Source organism: Haliaeetus leucocephalus, unplaced genomic scaffold (genome assembly GCF_000737465.1).
Source record: "Haliaeetus leucocephalus isolate CR32 unplaced genomic scaffold, Haliaeetus_leucocephalus-4.0 Scaffold587, whole genome shotgun sequence".
Lineage (NCBI taxonomy): Eukaryota > Metazoa > Chordata > Aves > Accipitriformes > Accipitridae > Haliaeetus > Haliaeetus leucocephalus.
Window position 1 is genome coordinate 692,846 of NW_010973023.1, and position 24,691 is coordinate 717,536.

At 45.6% G+C, this 24,691-nt stretch overlaps 1 long non-coding RNA gene across 2 annotated transcripts in view; it reads right to left on the reverse strand.

Moving 5' to 3' along the window:
• LOC104838256 overlaps positions 1–24,109 on the reverse strand; it is a 49,579-nt gene extending 25,470 nt beyond the window's left edge. Inside the window, exon 1 of one of the 2 annotated variants that reach the window (XR_775045.1) lies at positions 24,031–24,109. This is a non-coding gene — a long non-coding RNA (uncharacterized LOC104838256). Of the gene's footprint in view, positions 1–8,856; positions 9,762–24,030 lie in introns of those variants that run through there. The other variant, XR_775044.1, reaches the window with a different exon arrangement.
• Positions 24,110–24,691: the final 582 nt, after the last annotated feature.

Sequence of the window (24,691 nt, forward strand, 5' to 3'; positions counted from 1 at the left end):
AAGGAATGCAGAGAATGTGTCGTAAACACTCCCCCATCAAATAGGTGGTAAATTGAGCCATGAATGTTTGAAACACTGTACTTTGGAGAACTGATGGGAGTGATTTGGAGTTTTGAGGCTCTTTCAGTCAAATTGTTTATTCTTTCCATTCCTCAATTTCTTTTTATTGTATTTGAGATGATAAGGAAGATTTTTCTCTGCCTTACTCTCCTGGTATGCCATGCTGGTTGCTTGTAAGAAGGCTTACCATAATCACTAAGCATGAAAAAAATTGTGGTTATGTATATTTCGTCATTAGCTCCACAATGGCTGCCCTAGGAAATCACAGCCCAAACCATACCCAGGGACTGCACTGGAGAGCACCTTTCTGCCTGTCAGATGGAAGACGGGTGTTTTTCCACCTTCAGAAGATCTTTATCCAGAAACAGGCAAACAAACCAACTACCTAGCAACCTTTCTTCCCCTAGTGAAAATATTTTAACTATCCCAGATAAAAGAGTCAAGCCTGACAAGGCATTACATGTGCCTTTCATGAATTTTTGCAGGAGGTGGTTTCTGGATTGACTTAAGGAATGCACTTAGCATGCTGTTTCCCCCATATAAAAACACTGAATTAGCATTTCTCCCTGTGATTCTCAGCATGATATTGCTACGTGCAGAACAATACAGGATAAGCAAAAACCCATAAAGAAGGCTCTCATAAAATTGCACAGTGCTTGGTTTTCTTTTGGTAATCCCTTGACTTCATCAGTCGATCCATCTGCTGATAGGAACAAGGGTCTGCTCCACAGTGGTCTTATGCTTATAAAAAATCTCTGGTCTCCAAGATGCAAGTGGAATAGGCGGCCACCAGCCAGCTGAAAACAACAATCCCAAAGAGTATCTGGACATACTACCCCTGCTCAGTTGGAGCCTTTGTCAGGGACGGGGTTGGCAATAGGAAGACAGGACACCCCCTTTGACCCTACGGGCAAGAATGTCAGCTGGGAGCCAGTCTTCAGGGTCCATCTAATTATTCCTTAAGAGCATTTTAATTCACAGTTGGTTCTGTTCCTGTTTAGTACCTGGCATCAAATGTATGGGGTTGTGTTTCTTTAAGACTGGCATTAAACTGCAGAAGTAACAATCTAGGGTTAAGAAGGTTAGGCATTATGTCCAGATTAGTATTATCAGATGACCTGAAGCAGGGGTTATATTAAAAAATGCCTTAATTAAAAAATACAGGTCAGAACCAGTTTAAGCTCCAAACCTCCGGTTATATTCACTAATTAGAAGGCTTGGACACATGCCTCAGAGTGATGGATGAGCCGTATCTGCCTCATAGCATCACACGAAGAGATGGGACACATCTCCTCAGGCACGGGGCTCGGGCAAGATTGTACCAGTTTTCTTCATTTCAATACACCTCTCTTCCCCTGTCCCCCCCCCGAAATTAATAGACTGCAGGCATTCAGGAACCAGAAATCAGCAGGGCACTAACTCCTCTTGGTTGCTTCACTCTGAACTTCAACTTACACACTGAAGCCATGCCAGCTCTCTGCTCAAGAAAAGCAGAGAGAGCCTATAGTTTAACACGTAAGTTTATTAACTTACTGCCAAACCTCCAATGTGTCTGTGCAGGAGTCAGGAGGTGTGTTTTCCTTCCTTTGCCCAAGCAGAGGAGTTTCATACCCTGGAGGATGCCCTATGCCTCTGCGGGGTGTTCTCAAGGTCTTCAGCCTTGCTCTGATAGAAGTCTATGTCTTGTGCATAGGAAAGGTTTGCTAGGAGACAGACCACAAGCAACCACATCTCAAGCACACAAGTTGAGCAATCCTGAGCAAGAGAAAGGTGTTAAGTCTCAGTTCCCATGAACATCTCCTGATTTTCACCAGACAGCAGGAGAAGACACCATGCTGACCATCTCCCTGCCTGGTTCAGATGCAGGTAAGGAGTTTGTGGCTAGGACATAGGTTTTATCCTAGTCTCCTCAGGACCACCATGCAACACAAGACCCTCACCAGAACTGCCAAGGACAGCCTTGGGCCCTATATAACCCCAAGCTCCAAATCCAGCGTATTTCACCAGGTGGTTTCAGATGAAACCAAACCTCTTCTTGCCCATGTCATTGCAATTCCTTGTCGGAGGAGAGTGAACCCTCCCCACAAACTTCACCAGACTGGTCCTGCTTGAAACATCCACCTGGCATTTGGACAAAACTGTTTTTTCACTCAGAGAAAAATCTCCTCGTTTGTACGAAAGAATTGGAGAAGGCCATGGGGAAGTGCCAGGAGACAGGGCGAGGAGCTGAGCCTCTCACCCTGGGAGATTAGAGACCTGTAACACTGGAAAGGAGAGAAAGCAAGCCCTTCACCAGGCTCTGTGCTAACAGCTGCAGGTTTTCCCTTTCACATTAACAGTTCAGACACCAGAAACCAGATTATGCCCTCAGTAAGCTTGTAAAAAAAAAAAAACCAAACAAAAAAAAAGCCCTCTTTTTTTGTTTAAAATTTTTTCCTACAGCATATTATAACCCATTGAAAATTCATGGGTTTGCATGTTTCATTTGTTTATCTGCTGGCCTAAGTGGAGATTTTGCTATATAGCTTGTAATTCCTTTGGGAAAACAAATTGGTAATCTGATAGAGAAGGCCACATATGGGAGAAGACCTTCCAATTTAGAGAAAAAAGGCACTTCCCTGCAAAAAAAGGTTCATTACTCAGTTATTTCAGCATGCAAACAAATTTAGTGAGTGCTTGGTAGGTATTTCAGATAAAATGGGAAAGGGAATTGTCACAGCGACAATTGATTTGTTTAGTATTAGTTCTGCTGCGCTCTGTCAGTGTGCCTCTCCATTAAAGGACATTATTGCTGTCCTCCTGTTTCATTTACATAATGAAAATAGATGAGTTTTCAAGGCCCGTGGGGCAAAGCACCTCATCCCCTTTCATGTTGTAGGAGGAGAAGGCGAGGTGGTCTCCATGCCACCACCTTGTCAATCTACCTGGGGCGCACCTCAAGCGACAACAGCACACCTCTATTAGGCACAGCATCAGGAGGCACCCTAAATTCATCCTGCCCAACATTTCCATCACCCTCACTCATGCAACACAAGGAATAACTCAGTAAACATCTGCTGCATTCAACAGTGGTGGCAGAAACAACCCGGAGCCCCTACAGTGAGATTAACAGCCAAGCACGATGAGATCTGTAGGGCAAAGAACATCGCCATCGGTAGCAATTTGTACAGCCCCTCACACCGTGTGGCTCTAATCACTGATCAGAGCCACACGGTCTGTGGCTTGACAGATATTACATTTCTCTGTAATCCCCATTCCTTTTGTAATCCCCATGGGCTCCAGCCCATGCCTGGGGAGCTCTACATGCAAGTGCTCATGCGTGACGGAGGGAGAATGGTGTTTGGTGAGAGCTGCTGACAGCTGAATGCGTTCGGAGATCATTGAGTCAAAGGCATCTTCCAGCCAACGCGGTTATAAGGCTCCAGCATCCCAAAAAGCTGCAGAGGAAAGAAACAAAGAGGCAACGTCTTCTTTTGGAGAGCATCATCTGGGTGTTTGGTCCTTTCCTGACACACCAGAGCATGCACAGAGGATCAGAGCAGGCTTGCCTCCATCCCAGATTTATTACTGGAGAAGATGTCTCCTAGGAAGCCTGCAGGGTTTCTGGTTCTCATCTCCTCCCTGCAGCTGCCGCATCGCTCAGCGCTGCAAATTGCATAAATCAGCAGTAATGGCCGGGAGATGAAAGCGTAAATAGGCCGTCAGAGAAGTTATTGACACTAAAGGGCAAATCCTGCCCTGACAGGCACCCTGCAACCTCCCATTCATTAGGAGGGAGATGGAAGGGGTGTACGTGAAGGTGAATGTCAGCCCCCGGGACGTGGGTTGCGCTGATGGCAGGTCCAACTGATGCAGGCGCCTGTGGGTCAGAGGGGAAGATGCTTCAGCCCTATCTGCTTCCCACTGGCTGAGATTTGGTTTTAGCAGATAGCCGCTGTTTAATCACCTCCCATTGCCATCTCATAGATCCCAGCGATTTATGTGCTAGCAGAGCTCGAGCAGGACAGTGGTGCTTTGCAGTGAGGCTGGCGCGGATAAACCACGGAGAGCCTCAGACTTTAGGAAGATGCTGAGAAATGCCAAGTGCTTTGTCTGAGACCTAGTGAGGACGGGGGAGAGGGAGAGAAATGCCAAGCACAGAGCACCGAGCCCTTTAATTCAAGACTCTGATTTGGTACTTGTATCTTAAAATCTTCTGTTCTTGACTTGTGGGTGAAAAACACAGCTTTCTCTGTAAAAGGGGAAAAATTCTTTCTAAACTGCCTCCTTAAAAGCTGTGAACTGAAAAGGAAGAACCCACACGCATTCATGTTTAAAACTCTGGGATTTAAAACACTGCTCCTGAGCTAAGGGTGGAGAGACCAGGAGAGTCCCCAAGGGGAAGCTAACTCCCAGGGCTTCAAGGGTCAGCTTTAGCATACTGCAAATTTAAAAAAAAAACCAAGCAAAACTGATTTGAAATAGCCCTGAACCCCAAAGGGAGTTTCCAAGAGCTTCACTAGAGCATTTGCACTCAAACTGCCACCCAAGGGAGCAGCAGGACCGCCATCACTACATATTTACACCAGAGCACCAGCTTTTCCCCAAGCAGAAGACGTCCAACTTTTCCCCAAGCAGAAGACGTCCAACTTTTCCCCTCTCTCCTATCTTCCTCCTTTTCACATCACACTTAGGCTTTCCTGGGACTGCTTCTCCACCATAACAGCAGACAGGAGGAATGTGGCACACCAGGTTTGTTTGGATAAAGCGAGAAGGGGGGGATTACCCTTAGCTTTCTAATGGAAAACTGGCACCGCAGTTAGCTCTTAGATTGGTACGAGGCTCTGTAAATAAAAATTGGACACAGGAGGGGGAAGCCTCTGAATTCCCCAAACAGAGTGAACTACCGATACTCCAGGAGGAGTGATTAGGCAGGATGCCAAGCCATAGCTAATGTTTTCCAAAAATAACTAAGTCAAAAGTCCATAAACATCAGGAATTTCTAGCACAGAAACTACAGCCCACGTGTTCTCCGATAACCAGCTAGGAGCAAGCCTAGTGGAGCCTTAAGTGATGGTGGGACTCATGCCACTGACTTCGGTGGTCCTGGGAATCAGCCCCAAGGAGCTGTTTACGTGGCCTGTGTCAGAGCTAAAGCAAGCCACCTTTTGCCCGATGCCATCTTGCAAATGTTTTCCTGCTGGTGAAAAGCAAAACAGGGGAGGGAAGGGTTGAAAGGAGCTAAAGGCTAAGTTCAGCTTGCTGCTGTATCCCCTGACCCTATAAGCCAGACCTTTAGCATACCAACAGGGAAATCAAGCGGAGAGGGTTAAATCCTCACCCATCAAGCCCACCACAGAGGCACATTATGCTGACAACTGCTCTTCCCGCACTTGAACTGCTACTGAGCTAGTAGTTTAAGGGTTGCTGAGATAGCCCCTCTACTACCTCGCAGTGACTGCAGTGGGTGAATACTCTTTCTTTCCAGAGATAGCTCGCTTTCTCCAGCAGCACTGTCTGCTCTGCATAGCAGGGGATTTCACAGGGAATAAAGATAAAGAAACGCAACTGTAAAACTACTTTTAAAACCTGCCAGAAACAGGCACAGAGCTGGAAAGCTCTCCCTTTTGGGGTTCCCGATGCTGCTACCGCACTGCGGGGCAGTTGCTGCCCGGAGGGTGGGAGACCACAGAGCTACAGAGCTGGAGAAACACGAGCAGATGCTACAGCTCTTCTTACAGACACGCACAGCATCAGTCAAGGTGACCACTGCAGAGGGTTTCTTCCTAAAGACGACCAGTGCAGAGGTTTTCCTCCTCTGCTTGCAGACAGTCTGTTCCTGCTGCCCCACATCTAGCAGTGCAATTAGGTGGCAGCACTTGGGGAAAATCCTAAGGAATGCGCGTTTTCTGTCACACAGCAGGCACAGCCTATGCAGCCAGGTCAGTAAGAGATCTGTGACGTGTCGCATTTGAAACACCGGATTTGAAATTTGCACGTTTGTTTCTTGCCAAGCCCGACTTTGCTCGGGCCACTGCTTGGCTGAGATGAAACTCAGGACATAAAGTGGCTCAAGGTTTTTTGCTTGGAGATGCAGTCATTTATGTGGAAACATTTGCAAGGCTCAGCACTTTCCCCTAAACAACCTCAGGAAGAGAGTCCAGTGATCATACGGAGGGTTTAGCACAATTCCTATATAAATTGTATTCTTCCAATGGTACAGTTTTAGTTTCCAAAGTGATAAACCATAATCTCATTAGCTTGGCTCCTTTAGCAATGCAGAATACTCCCTATCTGATTGGCAAAAGGAGGCAGGGATTCAGAAAGCAAGCTTGCTTGTTAAACCACGGGCAGTATTTTTTTCAGCCTTCTCCTGTTTCAACAAGACATTAGTATGTACAATGTGTGCTGTGGAACTAGTTTGGTCTAATCCTCTTCTTTGTTTGCCTTTCAGCGTTGCAGTTTTTAAATTAGCATGGCATTAGCCTGCGGAGGAAAATGCAAGGCTGGCTCACTCTGAGTAAGTTATAAGAGTCACAAGGTCTGGTTACATGTGACAACAATTCCAGAAACAAGTCCTTTACCGAGCAAGGTCCAGGAGAAAAGCCTGGAATGGGTTTCCATCACCAGTGACAATACAGGGTGTTAGGGACAAATAAGCCCCTTCCCAGAATCATGATTAATTTTTAACTAAGCATCTAAAAATGTCCAGTGTTTCCCAGATTTTTCACAGCTTTCAAAGTATCAACGTTTCAAGTGAAGTTGTCCAAAAGTGTCATTATGAGTAATTTCAACTTTCTGTTAAAAAAATAATTGTAGTTACAACTTAGTTTGACATAAGTACTTATAAGAAACACTCTTAAAATTATACCTATTTCAAACCCTGGGGGAAAACCCCTGAAACTCTAAGTTTTGAAGTCACATTTGAATTCAAATTATTCTTCTTTTCATATGTAGAAAATACTGTTGATTGATGCAGGGTTTCAAACACTTGGCAACGAGTCTTTTATGAGGCAAAGCACAAAGAAAAAGAAAAATCTGCTTTTAAAAATCTATTTTTAACAGATAAAAACACCACCATAAAATAGATGTAATGACACGCAACCAGCCAAGTGAGTTCTAGAGGATATAAGATATTGAGGCAGAGCTTGGAAGAAATAGAACTGGTGTTTATCTAGAAAATAAGGATATCCATTACCAAGCACCTGTTTATCTCTGTTTACCTCTTTCGCTTTTGGGGAGAGTTACCCAACTGCAGTATTCCTCCAGTTTTCCTCACTACAGGTCACTGCTGTGCTGTGGGACTGCAGACCAGAGCCACAGCTGAAAAATTCCCTAAGCTCGGCTGCAGAGAGCTGGAGCACATGAATTACCTCTCTATTTATAAGGCAATAGCTCTGCTGGGATATTCAGCCTGGAGTCAAGTTGTATTAGTAAAATCTGGAGTCAGAAAAGAATATGGCATCTGGCAGGTGCCGCAGGGTTTGCTAGCCCATCCTTGCTTGTTCACACCAGGGAACGCCAGGAGCATTTCCAGAGCACCACAGAATATGCACTTGTTTAAGGTTTTATTAAATATTTTCCTCTTTACTAAAGTTTGCAGATTTTCTGCCTCTTTGCAACCTCCAAAACCTGGCATCCTGGAAAAAAGTCAAATGCAAGGCAGAACTGCTCATTAAGGTGGGCTGGCGTGACCAAATGAAATGCAAATTAGCCCCAGAGACCGCCAGATATTGCTCACCAGGCCCTCTGGGTTGGCATGCATGTCATGGGAGCCCTCCAGCCTCGCTGCGTGGCTAACAATGAGCCATAGGTTTGGGGAGGGTAATGCAAAGCAGGCAGAGACCTGCTGGATGGACCCTGCCAATGGAGCTAATGCACCGTCTCCCAGGGCTCCATCGCCACTTCTTCCTGCCAAAAGATGATGACAGGGAAGAAGCGAGCCTTGAGATGTCCTTGGACAAAAAGCTAGGACAGGATCTACAGGAATTTGCCAAGCAGTGAGATGTTTTTCTCTCCAGAGTCCAACTTGCTTGTTGCTGACAAAAGAGAGGTAAATTGTTGAAAGGAATTAAAAATACCTCAAACACTACCAAGCCCCTGAAGCCTTCTGTCTTCAGAAAGATGTCCTGCTCCCACCTACACCATCCTGCTGTCACTGTGAGCCATGTGTGATCCCATTTAGCCATGGTCCATACCGGCTCTCAGGAGCAGGGCTTTTCAGTCCTTCTCTACCAGGTGACACCCTGGAGAAGAGCAGTTTCCACCTTTTGGGTTTTTTTTTTTTCCTGTTTTCTTCCCCTCTTCTTTTAAGCCTTTCCCCCAGAACCACAGTAGCTTTACTGAAGGGACAGCAACACCAGAGCAGTGGAAAGGAGGCAAAGCCCCATGTGAAACTCATCTCCTACCTTCATGCCCAGTCAGCCCAATTTTATTTGGGATGGCTCCCAAAAAAGCACTAGAATGGATTTTTCAACTTCATTTACAAAGCTAAGGAATTCCAAGCAAAGGATGAAGACAAGCACCACTGGCTCATTGGAGAGACGGAGGCTTGCTGCACATCTGCAATGCCCTTCACCCACTATTGCCTTCCCAGCAGTTAGTGGAGCCGATAGACAAACCCAGGCACACAAATGAACTCTCTGTTTAGGTACGAGTCAGCACACAAATTGCTTCGATTCAGCTAAATGAGGGGGCACAACCTAAACCACAGCAACCTCTGCAGTTGCACATCTTCAGCTACAGCAGCCCCACTGGCATGATTGCTTGCGGTCCCTGTTTCAACATAGTATATTTGCAGTAAAAACACTGACCTACCAAAATAAATGACTCCAGTGTAAGCACAATTGAAGAATTATTCCAGACTTTGGCATCGGGTCCATTCAAATCCCCTCCACTGGGTAAGCTGATGCAGCTGGGCAGAGCTGGTGGCAGCCACCTGGGCAGGAGAAGCCAGGGCTGATCTCATTGATTGACGCACTGGTCACCAGATGGTCTTACATCCATCTCAGACCAGCTTCTGGACAAGTTTTTGCTGGGGCGGGGGGTAGAAAAGTACTGAGAGTTGCAAGATGAGAGGCCCTGTTGGAGGTGCAGAGCTGTAGTCCATGATCACTTTTGCGATTCACTCTCTTCAGCTTTGGGCTGCACGACACATCCATCAGCTAAGATGGTAGCTCCTCCATTAGCCCTATGTGAAAGTTATTTGCCTTTAACAAAACTACTAAAAAGTAAAAAACAATTATTGACACCAGATGTCACTCGGACTGAAGGGCCAGACTACACAGAGCTGGTGGAGAGGAATTGTACATGATATTAAACAGAATACTGGGTTTCAGACGTCATCTGCTGTGTTTTGAAAGGCAAGCTTTCACCCCGCAGCATTTCTCAGGATCCCAGCACAGTTCCACAGGAGCTGCATCCTCAGCTGACACAAGTCAGAGCTCTGCTGAAGTCAGTGGCATTGCACCCGCTTTCTCCAGCCACAGGATCTGGCCCCCGAATTTTCCGGCTTGGCATCCTGTGATCCTGACAGCACTCTCCTTCTTCCAAGACAATCCAAGTCTTGGCAGGAATCCCCCTCTGTTCAAATGAAGACATTCCCAATGTTGTGATTTTCCATCTATAATTACCAGGAGATCAAATTCCTTCATTGTGAACAAGTGTGATTGCTCCCTTAAGACTCACTGATGTACATGCTTTCAGAGAGGGGGAGAAGGAAGACTAGAGGAAAGGAGAGGAGAAAAGAGGCTGAAAAACAAAATCTAAACAAAGCATTGATTTTTCTTTTTGAAACTGGGTTGCAGTAACATAGTAGATTGTCCGAATTCAGTATATCCCTTGGCTCAAGAACAACCAGCTCAGTGGTGGAAGGTAAAATCAAAGCCATGTTCTCCAGCAAGCAAGACAGCTACTCTTCATTTAGCTTTCTGCAAGCCATGAGCTTTATTTGGAGGCTGTAGAGCTGCATGCTCAGCTAGCACAAAGCAGTACCCTTGTGCTCAAGGATCCAGCCTACCTGGGGGTCAAATAGCCCTTTTAGAGGTGGTCCAGTTGCTTCTGCTTAAGTAGCCCAGTGGGAAAGGTCACAAGCAAGTTGCTCCTCCTCCTGCCCTCCATTGCCAACAAGTGCATTTGAAGGCGCATGGGCTGAGCCTCCTTCCCATAGTCCTGCCCTGGATGGTTGCCTCCAAGGAAGTTTAAACCTCCAGTCTGAGCTCCAAGGCAAATCAAGGCCATTTACCAATGTTTTTTTTTAATCTTTTTTGCTAATAGCACTGCCTATTGGAGTATGAATTACAGCCAGCAGTAATAATGAACTCACAAGATAATGCCCCTGGGGAGAGAGCAAGGAAATTCAGGGCCAGGATACAGAAGCTCTCATCAGGCAGATGGAAGGCTCGCTAACGAAGGGTTTTGCGGCAGGGGACGGTTTGGATTCAAGCAGACCGACACATCGAGCCTTTTACGTCTCGTACATTTTTTTTCCATGCTTTCTACAGGCAATTCCTGCCAGAATTTTTCTGACTCCACTTGGCGGAGAAGTGTTTAATCAGCATTCAGCCTCTTTACGGGGCTGTCTCTGAGGGAACAGATTCAGGCAAGCAATAGCAAGTGGTAATTTTGGCTGCTTAATCTGGGCTGATTCATTTTAACAGTCTGCTTAACAATAGATACCATGTGGCCACGACCAAAGAAGTTTCATGGTCTTTACTGAGATTTAAAGTAGGTGTGAAATGCTTTAAAAATGCATCATTACTACAGAAGCGATAAAAGCTTCATTGCCCTAATGAGGAAAAGGATTGGCCCAAGTTCCAGAGCGATTATTGCTTTTCTCTGTAAGGTCATTCAGTGTCACCAGATTCCTGAATTTCTTTTATAAAATTGCAGAGGAAAAGACAAGAGTCTGAAAGCTCCAGATCCTGGAGTCAAGTGATCATGTGCATCATGCATACTCTTCTGAACTTCCGCACCACCTAGGAAGGAGAAGTTTAGGTCTTTCTCTCAGCCTCAGAGCACGACCTCTGTAAAGCAGTTTAACTAAAGGAATTAGCAATCTCTGTAAGAGACACACCTCTTAGTCCATCCCATCTGAAGCACATCCTCCTCCCAACCCTTTCAATACTCAGAGGGGCAAAATATTATGCACCTGATTCTAGCTTTGATGCTGGACATATTATTCTTGCATGGCTTTGGATTTTTTTAGGGTTTTTTGAGACAAACCACCACCACAGAATGTCTTATCTCACATTATAAAGTATGACAGTTGTGTTTCTGTAATACATTTTGCAATTCAGAATTGCAGACAGTCAAGGAAAAGGTTTTGAGATGAGATAGTAATAAAATAATTTTGCATTCCTAATTCAATGCATGTGCTGGTTTTAAATTACATTTTTAAAAGTGATCTTTACTCCAACAGTAAAGTAGGCTATTATACAAGTAACTGAAGGTCCAAGACCAGAGCTGGCTGAGGTATTGAGTTTCCAAGCCACAGTAATGCCAACATTTTTGGAAAACAATGTCATCTTTAGTCCAACTAAAAAGCAAATTACTCAGTTATTTCTAGACCTGAAATCGCACTGTAGAGAGTTCTTTTTGAGACAACACAATACTGCTTTTTTTCAAATTATGTAGGATTGTCCCCCCAGACATCCTCAGCCACTGCTGACCTAACCTGCGACACAGCTACAAAACAATGACTTACGTTTTTGTGAATGACCACTGCAGTTTTTAGCTTGTTCATGGGAGTTCAGGGAGGGCTGTCTGGTCCAAAGGGCAGCTGTTTCTCCAAGCTGCAGAGCTGAGCTTGGTTGGGAAACACCTGATTCAGGACGCTACGTTCTAGGGCATTGCCTGTGAAGTTCAGACCTGGAAAGTCCATCAATGCTCGGTCCCAGGGCGGCCATGCAACAAAACTGCCTGAGAGCTGAGGACCCTGAGGACCAGCCGTTCTCTTTCTCCTTCACAGAAGTTGCAGTCTAAAAGCTTCGATCATTACCTTTGTGACACTTAATGAGGACAAAGCTTGGAACATTTACCGGAGCATTTCCAGCTTTTTATTACAGCACCATTTAGGTCTGAACTTCGCAGCCTACTTTGAGGTTAACAGCAAACACCAAACCTTAGTAACAGAGCTGAACTTGAAATCCCTAGTGCTCATCCACCTACAGTCATTCAAATGTTTTATGCATAAAATCAGCGTCATTCCAAAGGCACAAATTGTAACCAGGTCAGTCCCTATCCACTGAAGCGTTTGTTTTAGTACAGGCTAGCCGTTGTGCTTACGTGCACATATTTTCCATCATTTCTTAGAAAACATGGACAGAGCACAGGCACGTGTGTCAAGAGAGGAAAAGAGGACAAAGGACAGGAGGAAGCCCATCTCCAAGAAATCACTGACTAAAATTGCTCCCAAGTTCCCATTTCCTCCACAAACAAAACAGCTTGCGAAAGTCCAAGTTGGGGTGGATAAAATATCAGCCACGTGCCTGACTTACAGCACTGGGACTGAGGTTTGGGCACCACTTCAAGACTTTCCCGTAGGACTCTATCCAAACCCTCTTTGCTTCTGATGTGGAATAATTTGGAAGTGTTTTTAGGCTGCCGGCTGGGATAACACAAGGGCTATTGTAAACACACATGCAGCTGATCAGCACCAAACCCACACAAATATGGTCTGTACACACATGACTAGTACATATTCCCTTTTTTTTTAAGAAAAAAAAAAAAAGAAAGAATTAATTGAAATGTTGAATTAAAGAAAAAGGTGGAACCACTGAGCAGGTCTCAAGAAGAACAGTGATCATTTATGGAAAGAGTTATGTTTTACCTAATTTTAATTAAAAAAAAGCATTTATATGCAGGTCACTAGATTTAAAGAGCTACAGATAAGATACAGCCATAACCAGCTATCATCCAAGTGTATGCAGTGAAGCAAGACCATAATTTCCGCAGATGCTATTTCAAAAATACTGCTGCTAGCCAAGAAGGTTTGGAAATGTAAGAGAGTGTAACCAGGGCACGGAGACCTGTGCAGACTCAGAAATAACCTGCTGGAGATACGTAACCCAGCCTGGAGCTCTAACCCTGAGTAACTGCTGTTTGCCGGACCTCTGCTTTGGGTGGAAAAGGACAGAATTGCTCTTTCAGAATCATGGCTCTCTGGGATAATTTGATTTTCTCCACTACAGTAGCCAGGAAGAAATTCATCTTACCTGTGAGACATGTACCAGCTGGCTTGAATATAGAATGGTCTTTTGGACCTGCCCCAGCTTTCAAGGCAGGCTGATGGGAGCCTAAAAATGGGTGTCTTCACAGATGGCCTCAAGGGAAGCCATAGCCAGAGGTCGGCACCATTCAGGTATGGTCACACTATAAGATGGAGGGGCCCTTTCCTAGGATTCCCAAGTAGCTCTTGCCGGCTCTGGTCTGTCTCACAGCATTACAGCCATATCCTTTATTATTTCTTCAAAAGTCCTCAATGGCGTCTGGTATTGTACTCTATCAGCTGGTCTAGGCAGCTGATGAACCAATTCATGCCAGCAGGTGAGCAAAGAAGTCAGAGGCAGGGACCTGCAGCAACTCAACCTTCCTTTCATTCTGAAATGCTGAGCATTTTTCCTTTTCCACCTCCTCTCAGAGGTGTGATGTGACAGAAGTCAACACACCTCACATCAAGGCTGCTATCTACCATGGCAACTGCTTTTCCTGCAAGGAATGGAGTCTCTCCATATCTGGCCCAAAAAGGACTAAAGGTCTCCATTTCTGGAGACACACCAGGCGTTTCTGTCCACCTTGCCAAGCCTAGGCTGGGATTTAAAGAAAACAACAGCAAACCAGTCTGTGAAGTTTATAGATGTTGAATTTTTACATCTTGCCACTGGATGGATTTTCAGCAGAACTATTCCACATGGTGGGGAGAGTGAACCTCAGGAGAGGGAAAAGGGGAAACAAGATAGCAGAAAGATTTCTCTGCAGTAATAAATCCATCTTGAGAATAACAGAGCGGCGTACAACCGCGTTGAGACTGCACCATCTGTAAACAATATTTCCCTGAGTAGGAAGTAGCTGGAAATTGAAGTAACATTTCATGTGAAGAGGCGTAAGTTCTTTGCTCTTCCACCACCAGCACTACTTTGACCAACCTTGTACTTGAAGCAATCCTTAAAATAAATAAAAGGAGTTATTCAGCCCTTACATAGGTCTTTGGTATCTGCTGTAATCATAGAGCTTATGGGTTAGATCCCACTTAACGGGCCCAGAGGAGGAGGAGGACTGATTAGAGCCCTCTGAATGAGAGATCCTATGATTCCTGCACCAAGCCAAGCTGGCTTTGCAGGAAATAGCAGTTTGTTGACACTGCCTTCTTAGAACAGCTTTGTTGTAGACTTGATCCAAAGCCTGTTGAAGTCTGTGATTAGACTTCCTCTGCTGCAGCAGCCTCTGGGCAAAGCAATGTCATCAGCTTCTCTTGGCTCATTCATGGGGCTGGTCTAATGCATTTCCCAAAGCAGAATACTGGTGCCAGGATCCTACCAGTCAAAACCCACCACCAACCATTGTACAAAGGTAGACAAAGTCCCTGATGTAAAGCACATCTAAGACAACATGCAGAAAAGGGTGTAAAACAATTACAACACCTCATAAAGCACTGAGGGAAATTGAGAGCATGAATTTTACATGAGTTCATCATGCACAGTCCTTAGTTTACTTTAATCAAGATAGTAACCAAAGTGTGATCCTCCACAGCAAAATCTTTCCTCAAATCTTTGTCCTTGACCTTGCCTGAAAGGCTTTGCTTAAGCCCTCAAGACTGTAGGTTGAGACAAAAAAAAAGTTTGAATCACCCTTTGTTTGGTGACCAGTCAGGGTCACACACAGAGGGGAGAACTGAGAAGAATTTAAGAAACAATCAAGCAGCAGAGAGTCCCAAAGCTTTTCTGGCAGCAAGGGAAAATGTCTAAGGAGAGCGAACCCAATTTGCAAGGCTTGACTTCTTAAGACCAATCCATTCAGCTTGGAGGTACTTCAGCTTCAGATGTCTGGAGGTTCACCTGCCGCAGGGTGACAGGAGGCTTCTACCTGTACCAATATGGGTTACTCAGTTGATACCACACAGATGCCAAAGAGAAATTGAATTGCATGAAATGGGAGAAATTTACCCATCCAGCTCTGCTACAGAGAAGTCCTCCCTGTTTTGAACTCTCCTGACAACCTCATCAGATAAGTTCAAGCACTACTTTTATCCAGGATAAATTTACAGATTATGTATGAAGCACTCAGGATCTTGCTTTTAGCTCCCCAGATTCACCATTACACAGGAAAGCCTCTAACCTGAACCGGGAATGAGTTCAATTTTAAGCCTCCTTTAAAACTTAAGCCCCTGTCCTGAGCCAATGTGCAGGGTGCAGACTGGGTACTGGCTTACCTCGGGCCAGGTTCCCAGTTGACAGTCGTAGGTCTTCGGGACAGAGCTGTTTGGCTGGAGTTTTTTCACGCTGTGACCCATAGCACCACTGAGAAGACAACTCCTGTGAGAAAACTAGCTCCTATTTGGGAGCAGCAGAGATGTCAGGGTAGCCACATGGGTCTTGCTTTAAGCAGCATTAAACGAAACTACCTGCAGTGCACAAATACTTTCCAAGAAGAACCTGTGTTAGGCAGAACATAGGATCCAAGAACCTCAGGGCAGCATGACAACTGCTCTAGAAAGTGGAAGGAAAGCCAAAGACTGAGAAGAAACACACAGGCTGGGAGAAGCAGCAGGAGATGATGATCTCTGCAGGGCCCATATTCATTTGGGCTTATAAATAGAAACATTGAGGAGACTCTCTCCAGACTTCAGTGACTTTTTTTTTATGTGAGTAACATTAGGAGTACATGGTCTGCAAAGTCATTATCACCTTCCATAGAAAGACAAGGAACATTGATTCAACTCAAGGCTCAGAATAGCTGAATATTGTACAAGCATCCTTCAAGCCAAGGTTTAGAAGCGGTGGGGGAAGAGAGTGCACGCATATCCTTTGAAGGGTTGATTAGCACAATGGCCTAAGAATATTCTCAAGACTGGAATAAATTAAGACATGCATTTTCTTGAGATGCCTGGGATGCTCTGTAATTTTATGATATCCAAAGTGCTAAGAAAAGCAAGGTGCTGCCAAGATTGCATTGTTATTCATGTGTTAAAGGTCAAAGAGTTGCAAGAAGGTCAGTTTTGCAGGTTACAGACATCTGTAGCAGTTATAATCAAAATGCATGCAACATCTAAAGCTCTCGTTACGGTTAAGTAACAAGCAAAGACTATGGCAATGATGCAATACACAACTTAAAGCACCCATTGGTACCAACTTAGCACATGAATCAGTGTCTGGTGCTATAGATACGTTGCAGCATACAAATAAGGCCTTGCTATTTGCATGGCCCATTAAGCCTTGTTGAGTCTCGGATGAGGGGACATGGTACAGTGTGCTTGGTAACATGAGCTAGAAACTTAGCTAGAAGTCTAAGAAGGCTTCTTAATGATTTGTTTCTCTTAAGGTCATTAGAGGTGTCATCTAAAGAGGCTACTTCCAACCTCCTCTTCTTCCTACCTATATGAAGCTGTACTATAATGAAATGCCAGAGGAGCAGCGAGATGGCAACTACCTCACCACTGATAGGCAGGAGTCAGAGCGCGGAGGAGGCACCAAGCTGAAAAAAGCTCTTACAGCACCAAGATGAAAAAAAGATATTGCTAATTTCTTTCAGAGATGCCTCGTCTTGACAGAGAACAGCAGAGATGACAGTCGGGTTCCCACTATTCCCAGCAGTCATCCAGTTACTCACAGACAGCTGAAAAATCACAGGCAGGAGGCAGAAATGGATGTGGTTTCAGTCTCTTTTTCCTGTAATGATCACTTTACATGATCTCAGCTTCATTTTCCTCCCTCCTCCATTCCTGCTGGTGGAAGCACTAATGGTGAGGACACACTAACTCCACTTTGGAGAAGCCAAGCTCTGGCTGAGGTCAGTCCCAGCTGGAATAGGCGATCCCGTAATGCCAGATGGGGGTCCAAGGAAAAGAAAAGCAGCACTCCTGCTCCTTACTCTGCCACGGATTTCTTGTGGGGCCTTGGGCATGTCATTTAGTGGAGAACACGGCAAAGTCAGGTTAGGTGTGCACTAAAAGGGGCTTGGGGGTTTGGTTTTGTTTTTAAAAGACATGCGTTGGCAAAAACTCTCCAGTCTTTCAATACACTTTCAGCTGGAAATCTCAACCTGCAAAAATCACTGTATATCAACATTGGGAAATTCCTGGTCAGATCTAATTAACATTATAATTCCAATACAAAGGGTTTTGGCTGCACGGACTTTAGTTTAGACAAAAGCATATGTGCTTCCACATCAGGCACTGCTCCCTCTAAAACACACAGAAATTCCCCCCACCCATTTCCAACTTACTTGATGGTGCTTTGGATCACAAGACCTCAGGCCATCTGCAGATTACAAGTCCTGACCCCACTGCCAGGACCTTACACAACACGAAAGGGAGGAAACTCTACCAGTATGAATTCAGTTAAAAACCTTAGCTTGAGGAGAAAAAATAAAAACCCAAAGATCTGCCTAGGGGAAAAACATCTGGCTTGGTAGCAGGGTAAAAAGCACAATCCTTCAAACTGACATTGCATATTTTTCACTGCAAGTCAGTGCAAAGTGAAACACGTATCCCAGGAAGCAAGAGGCCAGAACCCCAGTCAGAAACATTTTCACAAGATATCATCAGAAATCCATAGTCTTGGCATACCAGAGCCACATTCCTTCTCACTTCAGAGTAAGGCATTCCCTGCCGTATAGGAAAGAGTAAGCTGAATAAAGCCAGCTTGACTTACATATGGGCCAGGATTTCAAGAGCCAGATCAGAAATTACTAGGAGCTACACAACAGCCCTGTAGCTAAACCCCCAATTTTGAGCACATCAGCCTAGGCTCTTCAGAAACATCTACATGAAGGCGTTTGACTGTTCAGCCAGCCTTTTTTCCATGTTGTGATGACAGCATGAGCTATTCCCAGCGCTGGCATACCTCTACGGTTATTAGCAGCTAATAACCCAAGCATTTCTGGGCTCGTCATCACAGTATCTGAGGGTCTTTCAAGAGTTCAGAAGTATTTAAGAGTTTGATTTGCTTTGGCTGTGGAGAATCCAAGCTGGAAATCTGTGTGGCTGGATCCTGGACACTCCTTGTAGGGAGACATGGATGGTGCTGGGCTCTCCAAAGGGGAATCACGACCCAGCGGGCAGCCCCCTAGTAGTGCCCAGGGAGAGACAAGTGCTCCAGGTGGTGGGAGGAGGAGGTGCTGGTTGCTTTCCTCGCCCATCAGCCTTGCCACCTTTTTTTTGCACAGTAGCCTGGTTTCAGAGGTGGAGTTGTGGTGGGGATCTTTCAGGCTAGGGAACAAAAGGCAAGTGGCCCAGGTTGCCTGTTCCCTTGGGCAAGTGTTTCAACACAAGTTCTTACAGGGGGAGAGTGAGTGCACATCATGTCCTGCAGCTCCATGGCCAATGGATGGAGCCACAGCTGGATTTACAAGGAGGTCTCATCCCATGAACTTATCCTGGGGAAGCTGAGCCTTCAAACTGAGACATGCAGGTACCTGATTTCTCTGTCCTAGTCAGCCTCAGTCAGTAGATAGGCTCCAGGCTGTTAAGACCAATGCAGAGGTAGAACCTTAAGCCACCGTAAAGACTCCCAAGATCAACCAGGTTGAGAAGAGGTACTCACAGCATCAGCTGGGAGATGAGTAGGGAAGCCTAGGCAGTTTCCAGTTTTGGACTTTGCATCCTCATTTCGTGAGGCTGTCCCTAGAGAGGATCTGTGCTGAATCACTGCGTCTTGCAGAGAGTACACTGAAGCCACCACTTTGGTGATAGTTTCATCTGAAATGCTTGCCAGCACTGCTAGAGAATAAAACAGCTCAAGAGCTACCTGCCACCTGACCCAGCTCCAAAGGGGTATAGTCATTGACTGTAATGGGATGGAAAGTGAGGGTCCTTCATACTATGTCGAAGCCTCATCCCCTTTCACCTTCTGGGAGAACTACAGCTGAGCACCAAAGCCACTGATAACGCTTGTCTCCGTTCCAGTTATCATCCTAGAGCTCACACACATCTGGAAAAGCAAAAAAAATCCAAGAAACATACTGCACTGAATAAGATGCCTTTGACCTGAGTCACAGAGTGGGATGCAGAGGAAAAAACAATCATTTGGAGACAAGGTGAAAGGCATTATGCCAAGGAATTGTGCAATGAACAAAACAAACCAAAAACACACAAAAGAAAAAAAAAAAATCACACCCACCAGGGAAGCTGCCTGCCTCAAGGAACCCCGCAAATCAGAACTGCCCATGATAGCTCGGCTATCTCTCAACATCCCTGTAACCTGCAGAGCCAAGACATACAAGCATGCTGGGATCTCCTGGAAGAAATTTCAAGGCTCGGTGGTGAATATAAATCATGACTTAACGCACTTACACTTAAATATCCCCAAAGCAGTTCATGGTATTACAACAGGGCACTCTCCCGTCAGCTTTCTAGTGGGATATGTGAGTATCAGAGGCTTGGAAATGCAATCACAGTACATCCCTTACTCACCATGAGGGTCTTCCAAAGGTAGCCATCAGCCCAGATCAGAAGGTGAAAAGTCAACTTGCCATCACTTGTAGAGACAGCGTTTCTATGAGCTGCTGTTAGCCTACCACCCCAGGCTGAGCTTAGCAATAGATTATAGTCACACCAAATACAGATATGGGCTACTTTCTAACTATAAAAAAAAAAAATTCTAGTGTGGGGGTTTTTTTTACATGTTAGTCTTAAAAAATGTAGTTCTTCAGGGCAAATGAAAGATATTGGATCAAAAGCATTTTTACCTTCTCTCCCAGGAGTTCTCCAAAAGCCTTCAATAGGGTCAACTGAAATTGCTTTTGATCATTGTTTTGGGTTTTTTTAAGCTAGTCCAGTCAACCAACAAACACTTCAACTATCTACTTTGACTTTTCTTTAATCCGCATTTCTTCTTTGGCAAAGATGCCTGGTCCTCAAGCAGGTATCCTTACCATCTACTACAGGGCTATATTGCCAGGCTCTCCAGTTCAGCAGACCTTGAATCCTCAATATTAATAAGATTTGTCAGACACTATCTGCTTTTGTTAGCTATTGCTCTTATCCCTAGGGGACTCTTCTCTTTCCTTTGAATCTGGCAGAACAAGTCCTACTGCCCGTAGATTTATATGGAGGTACATCAAGTTCTCCTTCCACAGAGGGCTCTAGCACATAGGACTGTATAATCAATTCCGCATGAAGATTTTGAAAAAAATCTATTCTCTGACAGAGCCATCCATGGCAGGATTTTTAAACTGCTTCCAAGTTGCTATTAAAAAGGAAAAAGAAAAAATAATTTATGCAAATAATGAAGTGTTAACAGCTTTTGTGATATTTGGTGCTTTTCCCAAAGCCACAGCTCACAGGGGTTAACATGAGAACCCAAGCAATTGTGTGTGCTCCTGAGCCTCACATTTGCAAAAAAGAACATTGCAAGAGTCCCAGAAACAGGTTAAACAAACATTTATGAAGAATCACACAGGTATTGCTGAGCTTGCCTTGGAACGAGAGGAATCTGCTGGATGGAGTCTCTGGTGCATATTCCAGGACTATTTTCTCCAATCCTTTTCAAGTCTGTGTTTCCAAGAGTTAAAACCACACTCATTTTAGCCAAACTTTTGTTTTATTTAAGACACGAAGGGAACAACATTTATCATTCAAACAAAGGAGCCAATTCTCTTTCCTCCCTGCTCCTATTTTTATCTTCTGCCTCTAGACATGAGTATCCTTTCCCTGTGCTAATTAATAAGTGGATAAAGGTGCACCTTAAAGTTGAGTGTTTTATAGAAAAATTGATTACAGATCCTGACTTCACAGTTACCAGTCAAGATGCTCATATTATCTGCCAAAAGATAAGGGTAAAGCCCCCAGGCTTTACCTGGCTAGAAAGAAGCTTGCAATGCCCTGTGAGATGACTTTGAAGGCTGGAGTGAAAGCTAAACTCTAGAGAAAGTATAAGAGCATGGGAAGGGCCACCAAAGATCTCAATAACGATGACCCACACTGGGGCACATCCACAGGTCAGAAGGAGTGAGAAACAATAATAGGTCAGATATACATCATGATGTACTTGCCAGAATTTAAGGGAATAGAGACTAAGACCATGAGAAGATAATGAATCTACTGCACTGACAACGTGGCATTCTGTACCTGCTGAGGGTGCTGGGTCACTGTACATCTATTAAACAGGCTGATACTGAGAGTGATTGGAAGAAGATGCAGGATCACAGCAGAGAGAAAGCTCTCCTTAGACAAGACATCTGAAAATGCCAATATGCAAACTGTGTTGCATGTTCTCAGCTCAGCCTTTGGACCCTGCAGTACAGAGTGACTTAAGATCAAGACCACTTGCATACTTACATCTCTGACATGCAAACGCTTACATACATGCTTTGGTATTTGCTGAGTTGGTGCCTCACGCTCCCCATTTCATAAATCCTCTTTCCTTTCAGGCTCAAGTGATGGAAAATGCTCTCTGAGCACACAAAATACTTGCTGAATTCAAAGGGGAACTTCAGCTAGAGAAGTACAGCAGAAAGTCACAGTCTGGAGAACACAAAGGACTCCTCATTTATAAAACCAAACTTTTAATAACCAGGGGACCTAGACAGAAACGTCATATTGGCACTGTGCAGCCAGGGTTGCATGGACTGATCTGCACAGATTTTACCAGCACCCTGGGAGCTCCCACTGCCAGTTGCTGCAGGCTGGGACATCCTTGCACTATGTGTTTGTACAGCCCATGACACACCTGGGGTCCAGTCTCTGTAGGCAACTTTGGGCAGACACATAACTTAGAAAGCAGTTTAAAGTCAACGCCTTACCTATACACATGTTTATACAGCAGGACATACACCACAGTTCACAACTAATTCTCCTCCATGCCCAAGGTGCTCAGAGCAGTTAGGAGCACATGTCCCACCTTTAAGAGGAACCATTCATCAAGGATGAGCCAGTCCATTGTAGAAAAAGCTGCATTTCTCAATGTAAGCAAGGCTTTGCCAGCCAATTCTACAAATCAACTTGTTGGAAAAAATTACCAAAAAAACCCAAAACACCCCACAACAATTAAGTGTCATGTCAGCAACATATCAATGCAAATGGGAATTCCTCACACCATATACTCCCAAGCCATTTTTACAGTCCTTATTAGAAGCACTGTTTTGCTGTGGATAAATCCTTTAAAATTGTCTTTCAAAAAACGCTATGAGATAAAAAAAGAAAAAGTTCCCGAGTGACTGTCACGGGGGAACAAAGCAAGAAAAGAAGAGGAAACGGCGAGTTGTGGATCACCGTTGGTGGGCACTTGAATAGGAGCCCTGTGCTTGACACCACCACGACTTTGAACAAAACTGAAGTCAAACAGCTATTTGTCAAGGGGTACAAATGCGCACAAGTGGTGAGAACCTGGCCCTGCTGTAAAAACGTGTCAGGAACTTTTCTGTAGGGCTGCGCCGAGCCCCCCTGATGGATTGTTGTACTCGGAGGACAGCATTGTGAACAGCAATAATAAGACATCTGGTCCGTTCTCTTTCTGAAAGCATATTTTGGCTTGACTGAAACCACGTGAGCAGCTCCTTGTACAATGCAGAGACGCAGCGTCTCATCGCCACCGATCCGCAGCGCCGGGTCCATCCTCCCCCTCACCCAGCAGCATCCCTCCGCTCTCAGCCCCACCAGCCCGGCTCCGTGACATGCAGCTGGCATCCGGCGTGCCCTTCGCATCTCTCTGTCTAGACAGCTATGAAAGGACCGACATTGCATCATCCGCTGCAGCCTCAATCACCCCACTGCGTCCCGCCTTGTAGGTCTTGCCCATTCCTCTTGCACGCCCACACAATGATGAGCTGGAAGAAGAGCTTGGCACCAGTACCAGCTATTTCCACACACAGACTTTCCCCAGCAAAGGGGACAACCTCTGAATAAGTAGGGTTTCTCAGACACGATGCTTAGGACACCATGTCCAAGCTGACACACGCACAAGCTTATACAGCACAGCCCCTCTGCGTCAAATCTGCCTTGCAGGCACGGGACCGCAGCACGCGGCAACATCTCCCCAACCAGAGAGGAAAGGATGTGCAGCAGAACATGAGGATTTTAGCAAGCTGCCAGTGCAAACAGGCTCCCCAGCCACAGGTAAACCAGCAGCTCCTGGGAAGCAATCCGCTTTCCTTCCTGTGCACGGACAGGACCCAAGGCAGCCAGCTCACATGCATAGCCCCAGGGAAGCGGGCACAAATTATAAAGCCTAATTCAGGTACAAAGTTTCTATAGAGAGTTTCAGTTCTAAGCACATTTTACAAAAAAAAAAACCAAACTGGAAAAAAATAGGGACTTGACACGCTTCAGCAGACCTCTCATGACACCCTGCACCCTACGAGTGATGAAGGGAGCAAGGGGAGCTGGATGGGGACAGACTCGAGACATAAAGAAAATAAGGGAAATAGAAGCAAAGAAAGGAACAGCAAAGTGGAAGAAGTAAAATGAAGGATGTCTCCATGCTTCAAATATTTCAAAACAGAGGCCTCACTTCCCAAACAATGTTTCACTGGGGGAGGGAGGGGGAGGAGGGGGCAGGCTGGTTTTCATTTCGTTTTCACTTTGAAAACACCATTTTTCCACACATCCACTGAAGTGCAAATTTCCACCAAAGCCGTTTAAAAAGAGAGCATGCCTCAAAGCTGAAGTTTTCAAAACCACATCTGTTCGAAGTTATAAAGCCACAGTTGAGAAAGCCCCCAGAAGCCCTTTGCCGAAGGAGCCGTGAGCAGGATTTCCCAGCACAGCACCTGAAAACACCCCAGGACCCAGCAAGCCGGAGTGCCGGAGTGCTGCCAGACGGGCATAGCAGGACCCACCAGCTGAGAAGAGGGCTGCAGAGGTGACACGGAGACCAATTTCTTCTGCTCCAGCCTTTGTCATGGACCACGCCAGTGCTGGGAAGAAAGATAAGGAGCTGGGGCTACTGGGTGTGCGGGGGGGGGGGTGATAAATGAGGTGCTTGGTCACACAGACCCTGTGCTCCCGGCACTGACCACCAACACCTCCGCAGCTGCTGGCTCATCCGGAAAGCATGAGGCCGCCCATCTTTTCATCCTTTTGTCAGGAGCTGAGCAGTGCAGGCAGCCACGGGCAAGACGTGGGTTTAATATTAAGAGAAGAGGGACGTCACCCATCGCTGTGCCTTTCCAGCTCTGCCACTCCTGTGCCGGACCCCAGCTCAGTACCTGGGGCGGGCAGATGGCTTTCTACAAACAGCTCATAGGGGAGAGATCTGGAAAGCTCTCCAAATTCCCTGCCGGCGCAGCGGCAGCCTCCCCCTGCCTGGCTGGCAGTTGGCACCGATAGCATTGCATTCCCTGAGATGCTGCATGCATGGAGACCCTTCGCCTGCAGCTGCGAAGGGGCCGGGAGGGGAGGGACACGGCCCTGGGGATGGTCCCTGCACTGGCAGCTGCAGCTGATGGCAGGGATGCCCGGGGAAACCAGGTGCCCCATTCTCAATGGCTGGGTGGGAAC